Raw genomic sequence first — 25499 nt, 5'->3', positions numbered from 1 at the left:
GCCAGCTTTCCCTGCGCGTAGCTGTGGAAAATTCCGGAGCTATGGCTGTGCCCTTCTCAGGCTGCTGAGGTAGAAGTTTGGGAAGGCACACAGGCTTCTCCCGAGAAGCAGCGTTTCACCAGCTCGGGTTCAGAGCACGGGATTCTGGGCCCCGCGGTGGCGTAGACGCTGCGCTCGGACGACCGGCTTCTCCTTTAGGTGAGTGGCCCGGAACGGACTTAGCTTCCTTCCTCGGCTGCTAGACTTAGCTTCCTTCCTTGGCTGCTATCAGGATAAATTGCAGAGTTTCCTCTCTGTCTCAGTGACGGTGGCACACACGAGCAGCTGACCGTGGCAGCGGGCGCAGGGTTGCATGTCGTGAGTGTGGCTGTGTTCTGTGTATGGGCGGGGGAGTTCGTGCTGAGAGGGGAGAGGCCTCAGGAGCCCTGGGCGTCGGAGACGGAGTCTCAAGTGTTTCCCTGCCTACCAGCCTCCTTGCGCATGGTTTGTGTCCGATTAGAGCTTTAGGCTCTGTCCAGAGCGTGAGATCCAGGTCTAGGACCTCCTCTGGCACCACCGCAGAGTGCCTGCGCCTCCCACCCCCCTTCAGGCTTCCTCTCTTTCCCACTGAGCCCTTGGATAAGCGAGTGCTGTCCTCTCCCCGCTCAGAGACGGGAGAGGCAGGAACAGGTGAGGTGCTTGTGCCTGGAGCTGGCTGTCCTAGATGTGAATCCCAGGGTTCTCTTGGGCTTCCTGTGTAAACTTGCACAAGTGACGTAACCTCTCCTCGCCTGGGACCGACCTCCACCCTTCACAGCTGAGCCCACCTCCAGCCGACCCTCAGGGTCTCCCCGGGGGCCACTGCATCTTCCTGCTCTAGTTACTTCACTGTCCTGGGGGAGGGGAGGGGCCCTTCAGCATCATTTCTAGGGAACAGGCCCCACGTTCGGGGGTCCTGGACCTTTAGAGACTAGCCTCCAGCTTAGGCTTGCGGCCACCAGGCGGTGAGGTAGGGCTCGGTGTCCAGGACTCGGGAAGCCTGACGCTCCCTGGAAACTCGCTGTGATCCCCACAGGCAGAGCTGGTGAGTCAGGCTCTCCTCCCCTTCCCAAACTCCTTCTGGCGGCTGTCTGACCTGCTTTGACTCCTTTTTGCTTTCAAGGCTGCTCTTTGATATTCGTCTTAACCAGATTTTACACGGTGTGATGTGCCTGAGGCCCCAAGCCCTCCTGAAGATGGAGAGGGCTGGTCCCTGTCTCTGCTGGGCACAGTTTGCCAAAATGGGCAGGGATGGGCTGTGGAAAAGCTGCCCACGGGGCTCGGGGAGCTTGAATGGTTTTTTGCTTATGCAATCGTTGAGCTTGACTTAGGTTGTAATTTCCTAAAGATGAATTTGTAAGAAGCCAACATTTTCTGTGGGATAAAAACAAGCACTTAACTACAGTAGCACAAATGATGGGCAGGCAAAAGGAGCAGAGGCAGGAGAAAAATGTTGTGTGTAGTTTGGGGATTAGAAGTCCGGGCCCTGGCCTGGAGATAAGGGGACCTTTTCTGGGACAGCTGGGTGCTTCCGCAGTGCTTCCACATTTATTTAATTCTCAGAGCCAGCTTATGGAGGTGAGCACTGCTGTCATTTTAAAGAGGAAACTGAGGCTCAGGAAATTTAAGTAATCTGTCCAATTTCACTGAATTAGTGCTAATCCAGATAGCTGACACTTATTCACTGATGGCGTATGCTAGGAATTGTCCTGAGTGCTTTGTGTGTATTAGCTCAGTCCTTACAGTAATAACCCCATGGGGAAAGGAGGGCTCTGTGTACAGCTGTTTTTTTTTTTTTTTTTTAATCATCCTCATTTTTCTGTTGAGAAAGTTGAGGCAATGAGATATGAAGGGACCTATTACAGTCACCCAGCTGGGACTTAAACCCAGGAGGTCAGATTCCGAACTCTGCTCCTTTCACCCTGGTTTTGTAGCACTCATTTTCCCAGAAGATATTGGAGATGGGGTTGATCCCAGGCCCTGTTGACTTCAGATGTTGTGTGCCCCTTCTACTACACTGGAAATTCAAGTAATTGGTGGGCTGTGTGTGCGTGTGAATGTATATGGGGATGAGTTCAAAATATGCAGCCCTAGACATCTCAATCATGCAACCTGTACTATTGCTTGCCTAACATTTTCTGGAGGCTATTTGAAAAGAAGGCTTAATGTCTACCCTTCATGAGACAGGCAGAATCAGCTCACATAAAATACCAAGAACATCAGCCAATGTAGAATAAATGTTCAAAACCTAATGGTTGCCCAGGGCAGCTTGTTCCTGTTGTACCCCTCCCTGAGGACAGGACCATTTCTTGTTCAGTTTTAGGTCCTCATGGCTTCACTGCCTGAGTAGAAGATTGTTCCTAGACTTGTTTTGTGTTTTTTGGGGAGATATTCATTAAATATTTATTTGTTGTACTGAAATAAGATTGACTTGGGCCTCAAAAAAATGGATGTGGCTAGGTGGGGAGGGCGGGGGGGGAAAGAGGAGCATATTTCAGGAGGGGAACACAGAAAGCAAAGGACTGGGGAGCTGGACTAGGCATGATGTCTCTGTGACTCAGGCAAATGTTTGGATTGACTGAAGCAGAAACTGAGTTTGGATAGAGGATATAGATCATGGAACATCAGGCAGAGGTGTATCGAATGGGTGTGGTTGGCTAAAGCGAGCCAAGGAAGATTTAGGAAGAATGTCACTGATGAGAACAACTTTGGTGGATGATCACCCTGGTCAGGGGAGACTGGCTGAATTGGGGGGACAGCCTGAAAAGTCAGCTAGCAGATGGCTTCAGAAAGCCAGGAGTGAGGGAATTGGAGCTATTGCAAACCAAATCATCGAGAAAACAGAGTCACAGGATCTCAGGGAGAGGGGGATTTTGGAACTTATCTAGGGATCAGGCTTAATTGTCTCAATGGTTTCTAGCTCAGTGACTGCCCAGTATTTGAGTAAAAACTAAAAGGGATGGAGAACTCATTATCTCCTCTTCCAATTTTGGAAAGCCCTGTAGAAATGTCTTTGTAGTTAGTAGGCCAAAATGGCCTCCGAGTAAATTTTATACATTGGTCATTTCGAAAGAAGAAATAGCTGTTATGAAAAAAAGAAAAGCATGATATTTATGAGAATAGTGAAAGGAGTCAAGATTTGAGTCCAAGGCTCAGGCATGCGTGGCTTTGAGCAAGTCGGGTAAACGCTGAGTTTTATTTACTTCTGTGACAGTGGGGATGGAACACGTCCTGCCTCGTTCTCTGGTCTGTTTGGAGGACCAAATGATACGCCTTGTGACAATGTTTTGGAAACTTCAAAATGCCTTATAAAGGAGGGGAAGATAAGATGATTAATGCTCCACAGGCGGGAATATAGTACAGTTTAGTGACAGAGCAAGCTGGATCCAAATTCTTACTCCACCACTTTCTAGCTGTGTGATTTGGGGCTCCATCTCTAACCCTCATTTCCATAGCTGCAAAATGGAATAAAAATAGTCAACTTTAGAAAGCTGTTGTAACAACTAAATTTAATAAAGGACTTAGCACAGAGTCTGCTTGACATATAATAAGCAACAAATAAATACAGTTACTGTTATTATTGATAAATGATGACTCCTGCATACAGGAGATGGGTCGAGACCAAGGAGTCAAATCCATGGACTTGAACTTGAGGGATTAAAGGAATGATGGTAGCATTGACAGGGCCTGAGAATGTGAGGGAAGCTGGTTGGGATGAACTGGCAGATGTTTTGAAAATGCACGACTCCTGGCATGGCTCTGTGTGTTTATACAGATGCCTCGGGCAGGATTTTGACAGTGGCTGTTTTTTGGGTCTGCTCAACATCGAGCGGCTGTGTTCTCTCTCTGACACAAGTATAACAAGAGTTGATGGAGTAAAATATAGTGCAGGAGTTCACAGCCCATTCTGCCGAGTGCCATCCATAAACAATCAGGAGCTCAATGCATTGTTACCAGATAGAGTGTCAGGTTTAGATGCCAGGATGGTGAAAGAAATGTCATCGCCTACACATTCCGGTGGAGGGGCTGTCCTGTTCTTGGCCAGGATGGCTGTTTGGCAGAAAAGTCAAGCATCTGTAGACACTCTAATGTACAAACCCATGCAGAAGGAAGGTCAGTTGTTACAAGGGCTCCGATCACAATGATTGCAGCAGCTTACTTGGATTTTGTGCCCATCCGAAAAGATGCTTTTCAATGAGTAATGAGTCTCAGGTAAATGATGAACAAGCATTAGCAGGTTAAAGGCTCATCATTATAGCAGAGGCAATGCTTGTGGAAGGTGCAGTGAGGAGTGTCCTTGTACCAAACAGGCTAAGTGCCTGGGAAGGTAAGAGCATGAGTTTGATATTATTTGTGTTCAGGAGAGAGAGCACTTCGGAAAGCCTACATCTCAAGAAAGTTTCTTCAGTTGACTGTCAGGCAAGATGATGTCCACCCAGGAGATCCCTTTTTTACAGATGAAAAAGCTGACAATGAGAGTTTACCCAGCTCTCCCCAAATCACACAGTTTGTCTGTTCCCTCTCCATATTCAGCTATGTTGAGGGGGAAAGATAATCATTTAGGGAAATTGTAGAGAGAAATAAAGGCAAAGCAACACCCAGAGATGAGAGAAGCCATGCTTTCTCTAGGTTGGCAAGGGACTTGATACCAGAAGGTTGTTGACGGTAACATTCAACTTATCTCACATGGTAAACTTCTAGTTATTTATCTTGGAATTTCTCCTGCTTCCTTGTCTTCAAACATCTTCTATAAAGTGGAGATTCCTAAATAGCTTTTCCTCGTCCAGATCTGTCTCCTGAGTTCAATAATCCTATATCCATTTGCCCACAGACTCTACACCTGGACACTTCACAGGTATTTCCAACCCAAAATGTCCAACAATACTTAGCATCTCACCCCAGTACCTACATCCTTCCTATACTCACTACGTAGGTGAGTGCCGCCACCCTCCGATCGGGAAAGCCAGTACGGGGAACCGATGCTCAACCCCACCCTTCCCCACATTTGATCCCTCACAATCTCTCGGGTCCATCTCCAGCACCACCACAGGACTTCTCACCCAATCTTTCCTATCCCATGTAATAGATTTAACTTCCTAATTGGTCTCTGGGACTCATTATCTGCTCTGCCCACCTCACCCCTGTTCTGTCTACTCTAACCAGAATGGTCTTCCTCAGATGTAAATTTGATACTGCTCTTCTACCTGAAGTCTTCCAGTGCTGTTCCCTCAATACAGAATAAAGCTCCAAAGAAGGATATCCATGAGCCTTCAAATTTTGGCCCTTGCCTCCACTGCTGGCCTCATCCCCTGCTGCTCTCCCTGTGAACTGTAGCAGACTTTTTTGGTGCCCTGCACACATCCTGTGGCCACATCAATGTGTGGAAACCAACTTCCAGGGGAGAGTATCTGCTTGTATCAGTGCAAGGCTTTCTCCAGTGCAGGAAGGCTGCTCTGTCCGGTGCATGTGGCAGGCCAGGAGAACCAGGGAACTGACCCCGGAGTTTTCCTCAACCAATGCCAGGGATTTGGTGTATAAAGATCATGATTCCATTGTCCCTCCAGTGAGATAACTCTGAGGCCTGTGATCTATACCATTTTCCAGAGTTTTCCCACAGGACTGAGCTTCAGCCTCTCTCCTGGATCTCTATTTGCCAAGTGATAAATTGGTCAAAACATTTTGGAAAATAAATTGACGTGTTTGGAATTAGGAATGCAAAAAAGAGTCACCTGATAGCTGATAGCTCCATGGAAATGTATGCATTCATTCATTTAAAATAATTATTAAGCAACTACTACGCGCCAGGCACACTTCCAGGAATTTGGGATACAACGGTAGGCAAAACACAAGTCTCTTCCCTGGTGAAGCACAGGAGATAGAGTGTACATCACAAATACAACAAAGTAGTAAATTTTGTATGGTTAGAAGCTAATCAATGCTATGGACCATAAAAAGGAACGAAATTGGGTCATTTGTAGACACGTGGATGGACCTAGAGACTGTCATACAGAGTGAAGTAAGTCAGAAAGAAAAACAAATATCGTATATTAACGCATGTATGTGGAATCTGGAAAAATGGTATAGATGATCCTATTTGCAAAGCAGAAATAGAGACACATACGTAGAGAACAAATGTATGGATACCAAGGGGGAAAGGGTGGGGGGTGGTGGGAGGAATTGGGAGATTGTGATTGACACGTATACACTATTGCTACTGTGTATAAAATAGATAACTAATGAGAACATACGGTATAGCACAGGGAACTCTACTTGATGCACTGTGGTGACCTGACTGGGAAGGAAGTTCAAAAGGGAGGGGATATATGTATTGATATACGTATGGTTGATTCACTTTGCTGTACAGTAGAAACTAACAACATTGTAAAGCAACTATACTCCAATAAAAGTTAATTAAAAAAAAGAAGCTAATCAACTCTATGGGAAAAACAAGGCAAAGGGGGCAAGCAAATCAGAGCATGCTGGCGAGAGGCAGTGGCAGAGATGCAGGTTGCAAATGGAATGTAATGAGATCCAGAAACAACAGCTATAGAACCCGAGAAGTGAATGTGTGCATTAGGCGGGAGTTGTTCTGAAAGCTAGTTGACAAGGTTAATTACCAACATGCAGTACGGTAATTTTGGTTCCAGTAGGCTAGACATTTGTGCTTCAGAGTACACCAGCCCTATTCTATCTAGGCTTGTAATATCCTTAGTTAAAAATGACTGCTTTCCTAGACATGTGGTCCCCAGGCAGAATGCCAGCTGTGCGTCCAATTTTTTAATGCAAAATGTCTTTCCAGCACAGAAATGTACTGCCAGTATATTGAAGTTCACGGAGAGAATGATACTGGTTGACAAAAGCATATTAGGGAGGGGTGTTACGTTTCAGACGGTAAAGTGGAGGGACGGAGCAGACTGGGGACCATGCATCCAGGAGAGCAGGCGTTCTCAACTAAATTCACATCACAATTTTCATCAACCCACTTTTCAGAAAAACCACCCAGGTTAGAAAAAAATATTGCATGAGCAATCAGAATTACTGTGGTCTACCTAAGGCACTAATAGTTAATATAGCAAATCTATTTTTTGGACATTCTCATAAAAAGAACCATAAAGAGTATGGGGGGTAAATGGGATCCAGGGGGTATAAGGATATTTTTAAGAGCAAGTGCTTTAAAAATGAGATTGACAGGGAGTCTAAGGGAGATGATGGCTCACTATATCAGGAGGCTCTAAAAGTAAAATTCTGAAAGTATAAATCACAAAGGGTCTCAATGAAAGGCAGGAGGCGCTTAAAGAAACCAGTACCTTGGAGGTGATGGATATGTTTATTACCTTGAATGTGGTGACGGTGTCATGGGTGTATGTATATGCCCAAACTCATCAAATTGTATACATTAAATAAGTGTAGGGTTTTTGTATATCAGTTATATGTCAATAAAACTATTTTAAAAAGTTAAAAAAAAAAAAAAAAAAAAAAGAAACCAGTACCACTTCACAGAGAACTCTGCCAAGTTTGATGTTTAAATATGAATAAGGAGGCCAGAGCTTTCAGGATTTCCTGTTTGGAGCCCTGGATCGCTGTGGGGGATGGGATATTGAGGAAGGGCTGCTTAAACTCTTCAGTGGCTCCCTGGAGCACATGATGCAATCCAGATCACTTATAGGGCATGTAGGACCATTCACAACTGGACCCCGGTCTGCACTGTTAGCTCATCTCTCACACTGCACCCCAGCGTCTCCAACCCACGACTCCAAGCGGGAGAAACTCCTGGCACTTCCCGGCCCCTTTCTCCAACTCTATCCTTCCACTCCTTTTTCCTGCCCAGAGGACTGACAACAACTACTATTATATCCCTGTAGAGCATTTCCTCTCTGATTTCTTTTCATAGCCCCTGTTGACGCATCAGGTCACTTTCTCTCTAGCATTTATCTGTTTCTATTACAGTATAAAACCCATAAAGGCGGGGTTCCTCATTCTATTACATTTCCTGTGTCTAGCACGGTACTTGACACATAGTGTTTAGTAAAAGGTGCGTAAATGAATAGAGTTAATGAATTAATGTTAGATAAATGCTGCCTGCTTCTCTTTTGTGTTTAACAACCCAATAAACATTTCTTTAGTGATTTAAAGTGTGTCTCACAGCAACATTCTCATGAGGCTATATTATTATTTCTGTTTTACTGATGAAAAAGTGGTGGCTCAGAGAGTTAGATGATCTCTCCGAGTGTGGTAGGCTGAATGATGGCTCCCAGAAGCATCCAGGTCCTCATCCCTGGAACCTGTGAATGTTACGTTATATGGTAAAAGGGATTTTGCAGGTGTGATTAAAGATCTTGATTTGGGAGATTATCTTGGATTATCAGAGTGGGCCCAAGTATCCTTAAAGGAGGTAGAGGGAGATTTTACTAATAGAAGAAGGTGACATCATGACCTCAGCAGAGAGAGATATTTAAAGATGCTACTGCTGACTCTGAAGATGGAGGAAGGGGCCACAAGCCAAGGAGTGCAAGGTATACAGTGCTAGACACTGGAAGACCAGAAAACAGATTCTCCCCTAGAGAGAGGAGGGGAGGGTGGTCCTACCAACACCTTGATTTCTACCCTGTGGGACCCACTACCTACTTCTGACCTCAGAACAGTAAGAGAATGAATGTGTATTGTTTTAAGCCACCAAGTTGTGGTCATTTGTTACAGCAGCTGTGGGAAACTGATAGACCAAGATTCTAAGGGCAAGTCGTAGTAGAAGAGTCAGATGATGTGTTGTCCTAACTCTGGAGCTCCCCATTAAGAGCTGTGCGTTTGGGATGAGTCATTTAATCTCTCAGTCTCAGGGCAGCAAGCCACGTGGAATACTGTTCTTGCAGAAGTGTCACGCAATAGCCTTGTTCTCTCTCTGTGAGGTGGGCTGAGGAGCCCTTGTAGGCAGGACACTTCTGGAGAGAGGCAGCCAGAGACTGAATTCACTGTGCCCTGCCCACCACCCAAATGTTCCACAGCAGCCCTTCCAGGGAGAGTCACAAAAAGCATCCTGCAGCCCTGAGAGAGTCAGGGCAGAGCATGGGACTGGGAAAGGGGTTCCTTCTCTTGCCGAGGGAGGGGGTAGTTTGTATGCACCCATGTACCTCATCATGCGTCATCTTGGTTAATCCTCAGCCATGGCGCTCTTATTACTTCTTTTTTTTTTTTTTAATTTATTTATTTTTGGGTGTGTTGGGTCTTCGTTTCTGTGCGAGGGCTTTGTCTAGTTGTGGCAAGCGGGGGCCACTCTTCATCGCGGTGCACGGGCCTTTCACTGTCGCGGCCTCTCTTGTTGCGGAGCACAGGCTCCAGACGCGCAGGCTCAGTAGTTGTGGCTCACGGGCCTAGTTGCTCCGCGGCATGTGGGATCCTCCCAGACCAGGGCTCGAACCCGTGTCCCCTGCATTGGCAGGCAGACTCTCAACCACTGCGCCACCAGGGAAGCCCTACTTCTTTTTTATAGATGAAGAAAGTAGGGATTAGAGGGATTAAGTAATTTATCCAAGGTTACATGGTAAATGGCCAAGCTGGGTCCCAAAGTGGGACCAGCAGCATCAGCATCACCTGGTTATTACATTATTAGAAATGTAATTATTGGGCTTCCCTGGTGGCACAGTGGTTGAGAATCTACCTGCTAATGCGGGGCACACGGGTTCGGGCCCTGGTCTGGGAAGATCCCACATGCCGCGGAGCAACTAGGCCCGTGAGCCACAACTACTGAGCCTGCGCGTCTGGAGCCTGTGCTCCGCAACAAGAGAGGCCGCGACAGTGAGAGGCCCGCGCACCGCGATGAAGAGTGGCCCCCGCTTGCCACAACTAGAGAAAGCCCTCGCACAGAAACGAAGACCCAACACAGCCAAAAATAAATAAATTAATTAATTTTAAAAAATGGTTGAATAACTATATAAAGGCCAAATAAGATTTGTAAAAAAAAAAAAAAAAAAAAGAAATGTAATTATTACATTATTAGAAATGTTAATTCTCAGCTTCCACCTTGAACGTACTGAATCAGAGACTCTGGGGTGGGGTGGCAGGAATCTGTGTTTGAACAAGCTTTCCAGATTCTGCTCTCTGCTTAAGTTTGAGAACCACTGCTCTGTGCTATTCTTCTCAGAGTCTTTTGGAAGGACAGTCACCATCTTGGCCCAGGCCGCTTGCTACTCTGAGTTAGTGTTTAGCACAGGCAGTAGGAAGTGGCCGATGTGCATGGTTCAAGGATATTCCAGATTTTCCGTAGTGATTGGTGACTATGGTATAAGGTCTTTCAATGGTGGATATAGGAGAGAAGAGGAGGAATCCAACACAGAGTCAGAAATTCTGCTTGCTGCCTGGAGAGTATTTGCTATGAAACCCTTAGATACGGATAAACATCATCTCTATTCTGTTTTAGAGTTATCTGATAATTAGCCTGAGACAACAAAAGGAGACTGATGTTGTTTCTGTTGACATCATTATCAACATTTTTTTTTTAAACATCTTTATTGAAGTATAATTGCTTCACAATGGTGTGTTAGTTTCTGCTTTATAACAAAGTGAATCAGTTATACATATACACACATTCCCATATCTCCTCCCTCCTACATCTCCCTCCCTCCCACCCTCCCCATCCCACCCCCCCCCCCAGGTGGTCACAAAGCACCGAGCTGATCTCCCTGTGCTATGCGGCTGCTTCCCACTAGCTATCTATTTTACGTTTGGTAGTGTATATATGTCCATGACACTCTCTCACCCTGTCACATCTCACCCCTCCCCCTCCCCATATCCTCAAGTCCATTCTTTAGTAGGTCTGTGTCTTTATTCCCATCTTGCCACTAGGTTCTTCATGACCTTTTTTTTTTTTTTCTCCTTAGATTCCATATATATGTGTTAGCATACTGTATTTGTTTTTCTCTTTCTGACTTACTTCACTCTGTATGACAGACTCTAACTCCATCCACCTCATTACAAATACCTCCATTTCATTTCTTTTTATGGCTGAGTAATATTCCATTATATATGTGTGCCACATCTTCTTTATCCATTCATCCGATGATGGACACTTAGGTTGCTTCCATGTCCTGGCTATTGTAAATAGAGCTGCGATGAACATTTTGGTACATGACTCTTTTTGAATTATGGTTTTCTCAGGGTATATGCCCAGTAGTGGGATTGCTGGGTCATATGGTAATTCTATTTTTAGTTTTTTAAGGAACCTCCATACTGTTCTCCATAGTGGCTGTATCAATTTACATTCCCACCAACAGTGCAAGAGGGTTCCCTTTTCTCCACACCCTCTCCAGCATTTAGTGTTTGTAGATTTTTTGATGATGGCCATTCTGACTGGTGTGAGATGATACCTCATTGTAGTTTTGATTTGCATTTCTCTAATGATTAATGATGTTGAGCATTCTTTCATGTGTCTGTTGGCCATCTGTATATCTTCTTTGGAGAAATGTCTATTTAGGTCTTCTGCCCATTTTTGGATTGGGTTGTTCGTTTTTTTGTTATTGAGCTGCATGAGCTGCTTGTAAATCTTGGAGATTAATCCTTTGTCAGTTGCTTCATTTGCAAATATTTTCTCCCATTCTGAGGGTTGTCTTTTGGTCTTGTTTATGGTTTCCTTTGCTGTGCAAAAGCTTTTAAGTTTCATTAGGTCCCATTTGTTTATTTGTGTTTTTATTTCCATTTCTCTAGGAGCTGGGTCGAAAAGGATCTTGCTGTGATGTATGTCATAGAGTGTTCTGCCTATGTTTTCCTCTAAGAGTTTGATAGTGTCTGGCTTTACACTTAGGTCTTTAATCCATTTTGAGTTTATTTTTGTGTATGGTGTCAGGGAGTGTTCTAATTTCATACTTTTACATGTACCTGTCCAATTTTCCCAGCACCACTTATTGAAGAGGCTGTCTTTTCTCCACTGTATATGCTTGCCTCCTTTATCAAAGATAAGGTGACCATATGTGCGTGGGTTTATCTCTGGGCTTTCTATCCTGTTCCATTGATCTATATTTCTGTTTTTGTGCCAGTACCAAACTGTCTTGCATTATCAACATTTTTAAAGCACCTACGTGTATCGGGAATTCTCAGCACTAGATGTGACCCCCGTGTTCTTGGAGCTTACAAGACAGAGAGCCCGAACTACAATGAACAGAAGCCCAGAGAACACATATCACAGGATGGGGCAGGGCCTGAAATCAATTCTGGAGGAGGCCTGACCTCGTGTTCTCCCAGTCTCATGAAGGATTTAGTGAGCTTGAATATTCCCAGATGATATATCTATTAGTCGGCTTCCTTTCTAGCATAGATATCAAAGGTAAAGTTGCTCCAGTCAACCCTAAGAAGCCCTCCGTGGTCTTCAAATGTCTGGCCACTTCCTCACACTGTATTCTGTAGGAACAGCATAGGTGGGTCTTCATTCTCGAGGTCTGGGTCGTGGAGTTTTACTGCCACAGAGCTGGAGGAGGGAATAAGATCTAACCTAGTAGTGGGATAGTAGCAAACTAAGGGGTATATATTTCGGTGGGGATAAGATCTTTCTAGGCAGTATTCCCTAAAGAAATAATAGATGTCAAGTAGTGAGAATGTGTAAAGTCTATTTTTCAGCTTCTGGTTTTTATATAACCCTTAAGACCTCTGTATTTTGAAATGATACCTTTGCCGAACCAACTTCCGGTTGTTCCTCTTGTGTGGCTCAGCTGCTTCCAAATAGTTTGCGACACACGGGCAAAGGCTGCATCAAATCAACAGTTATCCAGCCAATGACTTGATGTTTTGGATCTAACATAATTTAATCCTCACCCTCCCTCCCCCCAAGCAGGAGTCAAACCGTCGGAAGCACCAACCCTTACCTGTCCTGCCTCTAAAATTGTGCCACAGTATTTTCATTCATTCATTCATTCTTTTAGTCATTAAAACACAAATTACTGAGCAAATATTATATGCCAGTAACTGTGCTAAGTATTGAGGATACAATGGTGAGAAAAAGCAAATGCACTTCCTGCCCTCATAGAGCTTACAGTCTGGAATGGTAGACAGCTATCAGTCAAATAATCACAAAAGCAAATGTAAAATTGTGACTCCAGCGGTGCTGAGGGAGGAGATAATCGGACACAGGGGGTGGGAGTGGGAGACACGTCTGCAAAGGTTCCATACAGGAGGAGGCTTGGCCAGTGTGAGGGACTGAAAGGAGGCCAGACTGGATGGAGGGGAGACAGGGAGAGAGTGAAGAAATTGGGGTGGGGGAGGCAGAACTTGCAGGGTCTTGCGGATCTTAAAAGTTCCCAGATATACCTAAAAAGCAGCAGGTTTCAGCGAAAGAGTATGTGATCAGATTTGCAATTTTAAGATGCCACTTTGGCTTCTTTGTAAAGCAGCAACTGGAGAGGGTCCAGGAGAATGGTTTGCAGATTTCTTTTGGCAAGTGATATTGGTAGCTAACCTCGTGTGGTAGTGGTGGCATGGAGGGAAGAGGACCCAATCAAGAGGTAAGTTAACTCGATTTAGTGATAGGTCAGATGTAGGGCAAGAGGCATCAAGGATGAATCCAAAGTTTTTGGCTTAGGAATAGTAATAACCAACATATATTGTGTCTAATACATACAAGCGCTGTCCTAAGTGCTTTAATCATTTTAAGTCATTTAATCCTCACAACATCCCTAGGAGAGAGAGATGATTATCATCCTTAGTTTACAAATGGGGAAGCAGAGACGCAGAGAGGTTAAGCATACTTCCTAAGATCTCACAGCTAGTAAGTGACAGAGCCAAGGCGTGAACCCAGCAACCTCCCTTCATATTCTGTGAATGTAACTGTGACATTGAACGATCTCCTGGCATGGATGGATTGAGACTCATTTAGATAGAGATGGATGGAGACTTATTTAGTATAATATACTAGGTTCAACCTAGTCTCTGCTCAAAACTACATAAATGGGTAGGGGTGGTGGAAGATATGCCACCTGGCTAGGAGGACTTTGGAAGGCTGGAATGTGGATAGAAGAGTAACAGACAGGGCCAGCTTTGCTGTTGGAGGAAAACAACTAAACTAGGAGCGGGAAACCTGGCTAATTACATGGCCTTGAGAGAGCAATCAACCACTTGAGTCCTCTGATCCCTCACCTTGAAATGGGGACAGCCACACTGAGTTGCCAAGTAATGAACACAGAAGGCACTAGTGCTGTGCCTGACCTAAAGTAGGTTTTCAGTAAGCCAATGATAAATTTGAATCTGTACTAAGGGAAGTAGAGAAGGATAAGGCTCACACTTGTCCATCTGCCAAAAATGTGGCTGATCATGCAGCTCATTGGAAAGAACAGACATGGAAAATTGTCACAAGGACAGGCCCTTTATCTCAATGAGTACAAATGGTATCAAGGCAGAGCTTACTGCTGATCTGGCTGGGTTGTTAAAGTAGCTACAGGCAGAATTTGTCGCCCCATTAACTGCTGAGAGCCCGTGTTGGGAGCCTGTAAACAAATTCCCAATTCGCACCTTCAGTCAAATAGCTGGGTCTATCAGGCTCCCTGATCAGGCTGGGGATCAGAACACTCTAGCTGCTCACTAGTTGTTTCTTTGACCTAAAGTGCTGCTAACTTGCCTCAGTTCTGCCTGGTTAATAGCCAGCCAAGGACCAGCTGCCTAATTCCTCAGTGTGCATCCTTCAGCAGCATGAAGTTTTCAGCAGTGGCTCTCAATAAATCAAGGGTAGGCTTCTCACACTCTGGAAAGAAGTGCTCATCCATGGCAGTGCATCTCAAACTTTCATGTGTTCACAGATCATCTTGAGAGATTGCAAAAATACATATTCTGATTGAATGGGTCTGTTCTAATTGTACTAGTTTTCCTTTTTTCTAATTAAAATTATTCTATTTTTTGAGATATAATTGACATATAACATATTAGTTTCAGGTATACAGCATAATAATTTGATATTTGTATATATTGCAAAATGGTGACCACAATAAATCTAGTTAACATCTGTCATGATACATAGTTACAAAAATTTTTTTTCTTGTGGTGAGAACTTTTAAGAAGTATTTTCTTAGCAACGTACAAATGTGCAATACAGTATTATTACACATTACATTCTGTACATTACATTGCCATGATGTATATCTTATGACTGGAAGTTTGTACCTTTTGACCCCATTTACCCATTTCACCCACCCTCCCACCCCCGCCTCTGGCAACCACCAATCTGTTCTCTGTATCTATGAGATACTTTTTTTTTTTTTAAGATTCCACATATAAGTGAGATCATACAGTTTTGTCTTTCTCTGTCTGACTTATTTCACTTAGCATAATGCCCTCAAGGTCCATTCATGTTGTTGCAAATGGCAAGATTTCTTTCTTTTTTATGGCTGAATAATATTCAGTTGTGTGTGTGTGTGTGTGTATCACATTTCTTTTATCCATTAGTCCATCAGTGGACACTTAGGTTGTTTCCACATCTTTGCTCTTATAAATAATACTGCAATGAATATGGGCATGCAGATATCTTTTTGAGATAATGATTTCATTTCCTTCAGTTATATGCCCAGAAGTGGAATTGCAGGATCATATGGTAATTCTATTTTTAAGTTTTTGAGAAAACTTCTTTTCATAGTGGCTGCATTCATTTACATTCTCACCAACAGTGCACAAGGGTTCCCTTTACCCATATTCTTGCCAAGACTTGTAATTTGTTGTCTTTTTGGTAATGGCCATTCTAACGGGTGAAGTGATATCTCATTGTGGTTTTGATTTGCATTTCCCTGACGACTAGTGATATTAAGCATCTTTTCATGGACCTGTTGGCTATCTGGATGTCTTCTTTGGGAAAATGTCTTTTCAGATATTCTGCCCATTTTAAATCAGATTGTGTGTTTTTATTGCTGTTGAGTTGTATGAGATCTTTATGTATTTTGGATATTAACCCCTTATCAGATATATTATTTCCAAAATGTTGCCTTTTTATTTTACTAATGGTTTTCTTTGCTATGCAGACCTTTTTAATTTGATGTAATTCCACTTATTTTTTGCATTTGTTGTCTGATTCAAAAAATTATTGCGAAGACAGATGACAAGGAGCTTACCACCTATGTTTTCTTCCAGTAGTTTTATGGTTTCATGTCTTATGTTCAAATCCTTTATACATTTTAAGTTAGTATTGTGTATTGTGTTACATAGTGGTCCAGTTTCATTCTTTTGTGCTATCCAGTTTTCCCAAAACCATTTATTGAAAAGACTATCCTTTACATATTGTATATTCTTGGCTCCTTTGTCAGAATATAAATGACCATACATGTATGGGTTTATTTCTGCGTTCTCTATCCTGTTCCATTGATCTATGTGTCTATTTTTATGCCAATACCACCATACTGTTTTGATCATTATAGTTTTGTAATATAATTTGAAATGAGGAAGCAATATGCTGCTAGCTTTGTTGTTCCTTCTGAAGATTACTTTGACTATTTGGTGTCTTTTGTGGTTCCATACAAATTTTAGGATTGTTTGTTCTATTTCTGTGAAAATTGCCATTGGACTTTTTTTTTTTTTAACATGCTTGTTTGTTTGTTTGTTTGTTTGTTTATTTATTTATTTATTTTTGGCTGTGTTGGGTCTTCGGTTCGTGCGAGGGCTTTCTCTAGTTGCGGCAAGCGGGGGCCACTCTTCATTGCGGTGCGGGGACCGCTCTTCATCGCGGTGCGCGGGCCCCTCACTAAAGCGGCCCCTCCTGTTGCGGGGCACAGGCTCCAGACGCGCAGGCTCAGTAGTTGTGGCTCACGGGCCCAGCTGCTCCGTGGTATGTGGGATCTTCCCAGACCAGGGCTCGAACCCGTGTCCCCTGCATTAGCAGGCAGATTCTCAACCACTGCGCCACCAGGGAAGCCCGCCATTGGACTTTTGCTAGGGATTGCACTGAATCTGCAGACTGCTTTGGGTAGTATGACATTTTTACAATATTAATTCTTCCATGAGCACTGAATATCTTTCCATTTACTAGTGTCTTCCTCAATTTCTTTTCCATGTCTAATAGTTTTCACTGTGTTCATCCATTCTCCTCTCAAGTTCAGTGAGCATATTTATGACCATTACTTTGGACTCTTTATCAGGTAAATCATTTACCTCCATTTCATTAAGGACTTTTTCTGAGGTTTTATCTTGTTCTTCCATTTGGAACATATTCCTTTGTTTTTTCATTTTTTCTTGACTCTCTGTGTTGGTTTCTATGCATAAAATAAAACAGCCACTTCTCCCGGTCTTGAGGGAGTGACCTTGTGTAGGGTATGAAGCTTGTCATTCAGTCCTGCCCTAGATCTTGGTGGTTTCTCAAATCTCTGTGATTGTCCAAGCAGCCTATTTTTATTTTTGGTGGGTCCCAGTAGCTGGAGAGTGCCAAGAGTTGTCAGTGTCCCAAAGGGGAGGATCTCAGTCAGCACCTATATTCAGGCTGATTGGAAACCAGACCCTCGGGCAATAGCTTTTAAAGTATGCAAACACATGGAGTTCTATGGGACTGCAAGGGTAAGCCCCACTGGCCACCAGAACCAGGTGATGTAGATGTATCCCCTGTGTGGTAGTCACAAAATCAGGGTGCCAGACAAGTTGTACAAGTTCCTTTCTGGGAGATACCAGCCACCTGGAGTGAGGCAGAGGGAGAGTGCAAAGATGGCATCCACGGGCTTCTGTCCCAGGAGCACATTTTCATAGGACCCTACAGTGTGCCTAATCAGAAGTCTGCTCTCAGGACAAAGCTCCAAGCAAGCATATAGGCTTCTTTCACAAAGAGATTGGGGGTATGTTTCAGTCTTCTCTATGCACAGGTGCCCTGGGGTTGGTAGCCAGCCACGAACTGTTTGTTATAGTCCTGTGGGACCCAGGAATGCAAGCCCTCCTGGCCCCTGGACTTTAGCTACAAAAACTGGGGCACTAGCCATGTGTAACAGCTCCCCTTGGGGAGATACGGGTGCTCTGTAGCGTGGCAAAGGGAGAGTAAAAAGATAGCACCTACCCTCTAAGATATCTGGAGAAGATTAAAGTGGGCCCTTACATATGTGTTTAATTAGAAGCCTGCCCTTCAGGTCGCAGCTATGAAAATAAGCTAATATGTATTAGTTTTCTATTGCTGCGGTAACAAGTAACCATAACTTTTATGGCTTACCAAAACACCCATTTATTTTCTCACCATTCTGTAGGTCAGTAGTCTGGGCTCAGTGTGGCTCAGCTGCTTCTCTGCTCCTGGTTTTAAAAGGTTGGAATTAATGTGTCTCAGGCTACATCCTTTCTGGAGGCTCTGGGCATGAATCTGCCCCATGTTCAGTCAAATTGATGGCAGAGTTCAGGACTGAGGTCCCTGTTTCCTTGTCACCTGTTGGCTGGGGATTGTTCTCAGTTTCTAGAGACTGCATGCATTTCTTGGCTCATGGCTTCCTTCTTGCCTCTTCAAAGCCAGCAACTATGAGTCAGATCCTTTTCTCATCTCGAATCTCTCTGATCCCCTCCTCTGCCTCATGCCTTCTCTGTCTCTTTCTACTACATCCCTCTGACCTACCTTGGGCTTGCATGGATAATTCAGGAATAATCTCCTTATTTTAAAGTCAGTTGATAGTAACCTTTAATTCCATCTGCAAAGTCCCTTCACAGCAATGAACAGATGGGAATCTGGGCGGTACACTTTAGAACTCTGTCACCACACCAACCAACTCCCAGCTGCACGCTTTTAGTGGCAAGGTCCTAGCTTTAGCTTTACTGAGTTTGTGACAAAGGCTTTGTGTGTGTTTTAGGGCTGGTGATAGAATCTTCATGAAATCTCCCGGGATTTTCCCTTTTCATTGAGCAGAAGGGCTGGAATGGTTTACAGGGATGATGCTGAAGATGGGGAAACTGAGGTGGACACATAGAGGGCTATACTGAAGTTATACAGAATCAAGATTAGAGCTTAGTTATACCAATAACTGGTCCAGGGCAATTTCCTGAGTAAATTGTTATTTACTCAATTATTCACTTAATTATTCATTTATTGACTTATTCATCTACTACTGATCAAAGAGTTATCAAGTACCTACTCTATGAAAGACATTTTGCTAGATTCATGAGATGTAAGACATTTATAGACTTTGTCCCCATGGAACAAACCTTGTACTGAGAATCACATACAGCAAACAGATACTCCTACAACTAACTAGATGTTTGTAATATAATTGATATGAAAGTAAAGTAGAGGCATGGATGAGAGCTTATAATAAGGAGATCTAACCTTGTCTAGAAGGATCAGGAAATGAAGAATGACATTTAAACTGAGACCCAGATAAGAAATGTGCTAGCCAGATATAGATGATTAGGGATGGAATAGCATTAAAGTACGGAGAATGGCATGTGGGAAAGTTCTAGCCTACAAAGCAGAATAGAAGAATCAGGAAAAGTCAGTGTTGCTAGAAAATATGAAGGAAGGGAGAGAATGGCACGAGATGAGTTTTCGAGAGGTGGGTGGTCAGATTGACCATGGCCTCATGACCAGGGAAAGGAATTTCAACTTTTTCCTAGGTGAAATGGGAAGCCATGGGAGGGATTTAAACAGCAGAGTCTCATGTGAGCTTCGACTTTTTAGAAAGAGCACTCTGGCTGTTATGTAGAATAGATTAGAGGAAGTAGATGAGGACATGTTGGAGTGTGGACACAAGGGGTACATTCAGTGAGGCTAGTTAGGAGGTGTTGCAACAGCCCAGGTGGGAAGTAGCTTGACCCAGGGTGGTGTGGACAAGGATGGTGGCAGTACAGGTGAAGGACAGAAAATGGATCAAAGACATATTTTGGAGGTAGAACTGTCTTGACTTGCTGATAGATCAGATATGGGAATGATCAAGGGAAGATGGTCAAGATGACTCATGGTTCCTGTCATATCTGTGGCTCTTCTAATGACACAAGTCAATTAAAAATCACATTCCTGTACATGATTAAAAACCTTACATTTTCTTGATAGTTTAGCTTTTATTATATTGTAACAGTTATGGATATGAGTGTCAAGAAAATCTTGTTTAATATCACCTGAGAAGAATTTATGTTTTACTAGATTTGTCAAAGGAACTCATGGAATTTGTATTATGTTATGATTTTGAGTATTGTAATGTTTCTATGTGTTCCCCATATCTCCATTCTATTTCATCCTCATTTCATCTGAGGCTAGAGTATGCAAATGATGGCTTCCAAGACAAAGAAAAATTAGCATGAAAGGGAACCATCACATCCTCATTTCTTAATAGCCACTGCCTCATTTCCTTTAGGTCCTTTCTGATTTCTTTTGCCCACATGGCCCATTGGTTGCTACTAATTCTCATGATGATATTGAAATTCACTCCTAGCTTGGTCACACAAAGCACTATGTGGCCATGCTGAGTAGTCCTGGGTGGACATTGCTCAATTCACAAGAGACAGCGTGGACCCTGGACCAGACGCTGTCAGGTAACATATACAATCCTGATGCAAGCTCCACGGTCACGGCCTGAAGTTTGTTTTGACATCTTCCTTGGCTCTTATATTTCTCTTGGAGACTCTGATATCAGATTGTATGGATTTAAATTAATCCCAGATCTTCCGTTTAACCACTGGGGTGCCCTAGGCATTTACCTCATCTGCTTTCTCATTTATGAAAAGAGAATAAAGTCAGGCTATTGGGAATATCGAATGAAATAACTCATATAAAGAACTGAGCACAGTGATTAGCACATAGGAAGTACTCCATATATGGGAGTTACTGTTTCTGTTGTTATGAAAGGGAGTTGCTCACATATTACTTTCTTTCCTTTTACTCATCTCTGGTAATGACAGTTTAGAGGGCAAGGGGTTTTCTCTTAGAAGGAAAAGAAGATTCTGAGCCAGCCCTTGTCCCCAAACAGGCCTTGCAAACAGGCCTTACCTAATTTGTTGCTCTGGCCATGGACATCCCAGGGAAGAGAAGCCATGGGCTGCCTTCTCTCATGTGAGCTAATCTGACGGCTGAGCTCCACTTAGTACCCTGTCCTTTCATTTAGCTGGCTCAATGCAGCCATCAATCCCCTGGGGACTGAAGCAAATTACAGCCTCCTCAGCATTCTGTCTCACTGAATGCCTCCCGAATTTGTTGGCAGGAAGCCACTAGTTGACTTGATGTGGTCCTTGAGCAAGTAAGTCAATTAGCCTCTCTGAAAAGAGGGTTGATGACTCCGAGTACAAGGAGGTGGAGGAAGGGCAATAGCCCCTCCTAGCCCTTTGCAACTTGACCTCCGGGGTCTTCCCATTCCCTCCCTTCAGTTGCCCACCCTGCCCACTCCCTGCCTCTCAGTCCACAAGCCCTTTGATGGTTTTGTGCCTTTGTACCGGTTCTCTCTCTCTCTCTCAAGTCCTACTCCAACATCCTCACCTTCTTTGACAAATTCCTGCTTATCCTTCAAGGCTTATGTCTAATGCCATTTCTCTCTGATGTCTTTTTATTCATTCATTCCACAAATATTTACTAAGCAAGGCACTGTGCTAGACCTGTAAGATACAGCTGTGAACAAGATGGGCAAAACCCCAGCTGTCGCAGTGCTGAGGGAGAGACCGACAGTAAACAAGTCAATGAACGACAGAATGTCACGTTTGTGGTATGTGCTATGAAAAGACCAAAAAAGTGGGCAGGTGTGGAGCTGCTTCCCGAGGAAGCTATTTTTGAACTAAGACCTGTAGGATGAGAAAAAACCAGCCATGTGAAGAGCAGGGGTCTGGATGCACAAATAAGCTAGTTTTGTTTGAAGAACAAAAAGAAAGTTGGTATGACTAGAATATGATGAGCAGGGAAGCATGAAAAGAGATCAGAAAGATCTCAGGTAAGGAGTTCAGATTTTATTCTGAGTGAATAGGGAGAGGCGAAATCAGATTTTGTAGTTGTAATAGCACTCTGCTATCTGTGTGGAGAATGATAGGGGAGGAGAGAAAAAAGAGGAAAGGAGGCAGAGAGAAGCAGGGAGCCTGGTTAGGAGGCTCTGGCAGTAGTTTAGGGTGAAGAGGATGGTGGTGTGATCCAGAATTATAGCTATGGAATGGGGAGAAGTAGACCACTTCGAGATATATCATGAAGGTGTGGTTAATGGGACCTTGCTCATGGATTGGATTTGGGGGCGGAAAAAGAGGAATTCTAGATTTCAGGTTTGAGCAAATGGTGGAGGGATGGGTTTTTAGGTGGATGTATTTTAATGCCATTTGGTGAGATAGGAGACACTTGGTGATAATAATGTTTAGGGGATTGGTGAGTCTGAAGTCTATTTTGGACGTGTTAATTTTGAGATGTCTATTAGATAACTGAAGGGAAATGGCAAGTAGCTATTTGGATCTACAGGAGGGAATCTTGAGGGAAGAGATCAGAAATATATATAAATATATTCCTCTCCCCAATGAATAGTGAATTTCTCCCTCCTTTGCAGTGTTAAATTAGGAACCCAGCAGATCCTAAGTTCTCCTACCTCTGTGGGTCCCACATCATATCAAACATATTAAAATTCAGCTTTATCCCACATTAAGTTTAATTATATGTGATTCCTTAAGTTTTGAGCTGCAGTTGACTAGTTTGACGTTTTGTAGATATTTAATTAAAATATCATTTGATTTTGCACATTTTAAAGGCAACTCTATTTTGAATGTTTCACGTTATTTTTGGATGCCCTTGGAAAGCATATCGTGCAAGGCATGGGACTTTTAGCCCTTTATTGGATAGCTTCATATTATAACCATGCATTTTTGTGTCTGTGTTTCCCACTAGACCATTAGCTTGAAGAGGGCATGAAGGACCTCAGAGCTTGGTATATGACAGGGACTCAAAGGTTATTTACAGAAGCAATTCATTTGGGCTCATAAGGAGAAAAAGCCAAGTCCAGGGATACAGTGTGATTTCTATCCGCACTTGGGAAAAGGCTCTTACCGCCTGCCTTGCAACATATATGGACTTGTTTTCTCTATGGTACTCATAAAAAGGAGGCAGTGTTGTGTAGAAGGTTGTTGCTGTGGGCTTGAGTTTCAGCCACACCCTTGACTTGTTGTGAATCTTGCAACAGAAAGTTAGTTTCTATAGGTCGCTCTGATTTTTGTGGGTGCAAAATTAAATAAAGCCATTTTAGTAGAACTCTGCCAGCTTCAAAACGCTGTATTCTTAAAATAATGTATTCTTTCATAAAATGAAAAAGGGTCTTACAATTCAGGCCTCAGGGAATGTTTCTGGAAATTTCTAGCAGTGGGGATGCAAAATATCTTTTGTTGCCTGTTGCCTGGCCCTGAAAAAGCAACAGTTGCAGCAATTGTTGGGGGCAGGGGACCCAATAGTGGCCCTTTAGAGAAGAAATCTTGCAAGAAAATCTTTCAGTAATAAGACAGTCAAACATCCTTCTAAGTCCCTTGCAGGTAGAAGGTAGGAAGGAACTGCTGGCATTCCCAGGTCCCAGACTTGCCCTCTGAGACTCAGTGATGCTGCACAACTGCATCCTTCTTGCCCAGGAATTGACTCTGGGCCAGATCTTCACCTCTCATGAGGAAGAGGAGACATGATTGTATGGATTACAGCCCCATCTCTACTGCCAAGCTGCTGCAATGAGCCACAGTGAAATTAAGTCCATCTTGGCTATGCCCTGCTAAATTTGTCAATGGCTCCAAAGTATTCTGCCGAGAATTTCAGATTTTATAGGTTTGCAACAAAAATAACTTTGGAAATGGTTGTCAACCAGGGAGGAGAAGCAGGTTCATACTTTGTCATTCACACATACTGAGTTTGGGGCCCAGGGCCCAGCCTGGGCCAGGTGAGGTCGGGCTGCAGCTGGCCTTTGTGCTCCCGCTGCCATTTTGTATCAGCAGATGGAAGGCGGCAGTGTTGAGCTGGCCAGGCCACAGCGGAAGTTGCCTCCAGTTTTCTCCACAATCGTCAAGCTGCTGTCTGTCATTGCCCTTTGTGTGAATCTGAATGATCATATGAAAGCAGTTGAGAATGCATGCCCACTTATATTTTAGCTGCATGATATTCTTTCTACATGAGGGGGATGGGGTGTTTAATATTTCCATACTCAGATGTGCCTACAGTGTTGATCACTAGATGGAGAAATTTTAATTTAGTAGTTACTAGAACAACTACCTGCCCTTCTCTATGAAGCACTCAGTGTGCAAGTTCCTCAAAATGAAGAGTAGACTGTTGGGTGGAAAACCATGAGTCTGATAGATCAGTAGCATGATGATAAGGCCCTAATACTGGGGTGAAAGGTGAGAAAATGCTGATCAGTCCACAGATGGATATTGATGATTAGCAAGGTCTTCCATCGGTGTGGGAATTGAAAAGAATGGGCACACTATCCATCTTTTGGAAAGTTTAAAAATGTCGATTCTTCTTGACTGATCCATCAAATGTTGAATCACTGTCCTTTGTAGCAACAGGCTAATTAGATTAAAAAGCATTAAAACGATTGACTTGCTTCCCTGAACACCTCTTGTGCAGCAAGTTCACTGGTAACGCTCCTCCTGCTTTAGTCCCATCTGCTTAGTTAAGCCTTAGCCATCCTCCAAGAACCAATGCTAGTCCAGACTGCTCTAGGAAACTCGGCCTGACCAATCCAATTCAAAGGAATTTCTGCCTGTCTGAACTTAACAACTTAGTGTCTCAGTCAACTGAGATTTAGAATTCACTACTTAGTATTAATGGCCTTAATACTGAATTTTATTTTTATTATTCTGAGTCTGGTTATGTAATCCCAATCAATTTATTTCAAGTCCATACGCCTCAGCTTTCTCATTTATAAACAGAGGATAATACATGTCTCTGCTCTAGAGTTTGTGTGAAACTTAAAAGAGGTATATTTATATCAGTATATATATACTCTATATTCCCATATTGTACAGCACATAGTAAGTGGTCAATAAAATTAGTTTCTCTCCATTTCTGTAATGGGACTTCATGGCAGCAGCTCTCTCTTATACCTTTTTGTATCCCCAGATCTTTAAACCTAATTGGAGTGCAACATGTGTGTCACTTCTGTTGATTTCTCATTTCTTTTTGCAAAAGACAGGGCATTGAACTTTCAAGGCTAGTGACCATCTCAAGCAGGGTTCACAAAGATCTATAATCCACGGTTGTTTTTTGCTAACTATACAGTCCTACCCTGTGGCATGTACTGGAGATTGATTTTAGAAAAGTCATCTTCTAGGCCTCCAGGGATACAGCCAACTAACAGTGATACACAGGATATTAGTCAATTGAACAAGGTCATCTTCTATAACAGCTTTCACACCTGCCCCTGCTGCCCGACCTCTTTGTGCCCAGCCCCTTGGTCCCCACCCTTCCATACACCCACTGGCGGGTATGCAGTAGCCCATGCCCTGGGGGAAACCAGGAAAAGAGCAGGTCCAGGTGGCCCTTTCACTGGACATGGCATCTGTACAATGCAATAGCCACTGCACCAAACTTTTGTAGATTTTTTTCACAATCTGCTTACTAAAAATGGGATTTAACATACATTCATGAC

General features: G+C 43.4%; 1 protein-coding gene and 1 long non-coding RNA gene across 10 annotated transcripts in view; one reads left to right on the top strand and one right to left on the bottom strand.

Annotated features, from left to right (window-relative positions):
- PCSK5 (proprotein convertase subtilisin/kexin type 5) overlaps positions 1–25499 on the bottom strand; it is a 464350-nt gene that overhangs the window by 112014 nt on the left and 326837 nt on the right. The gene's annotated exons all lie outside the window — the stretch shown is intronic.
- Positions 9–25499, top strand: part of LOC132367129 (uncharacterized) — a 94348-nt gene continuing 68857 nt past the window's right edge. For all 3 annotated transcript variants that reach the window (XR_009503699.1, XR_009503697.1, XR_009503698.1), the window contains exon 1: positions 9–198. This is a non-coding gene — a long non-coding RNA (uncharacterized LOC132367129). The remainder of the gene's footprint in view (positions 199–25499) is intronic.

Source organism: Balaenoptera ricei, chromosome 6, assembly GCF_028023285.1.
Source record: "Balaenoptera ricei isolate mBalRic1 chromosome 6, mBalRic1.hap2, whole genome shotgun sequence".
NCBI lineage: Eukaryota > Metazoa > Chordata > Mammalia > Artiodactyla > Balaenopteridae > Balaenoptera > Balaenoptera ricei.
This window is presented reverse-complemented; position numbering and strand designations above follow the sequence as displayed.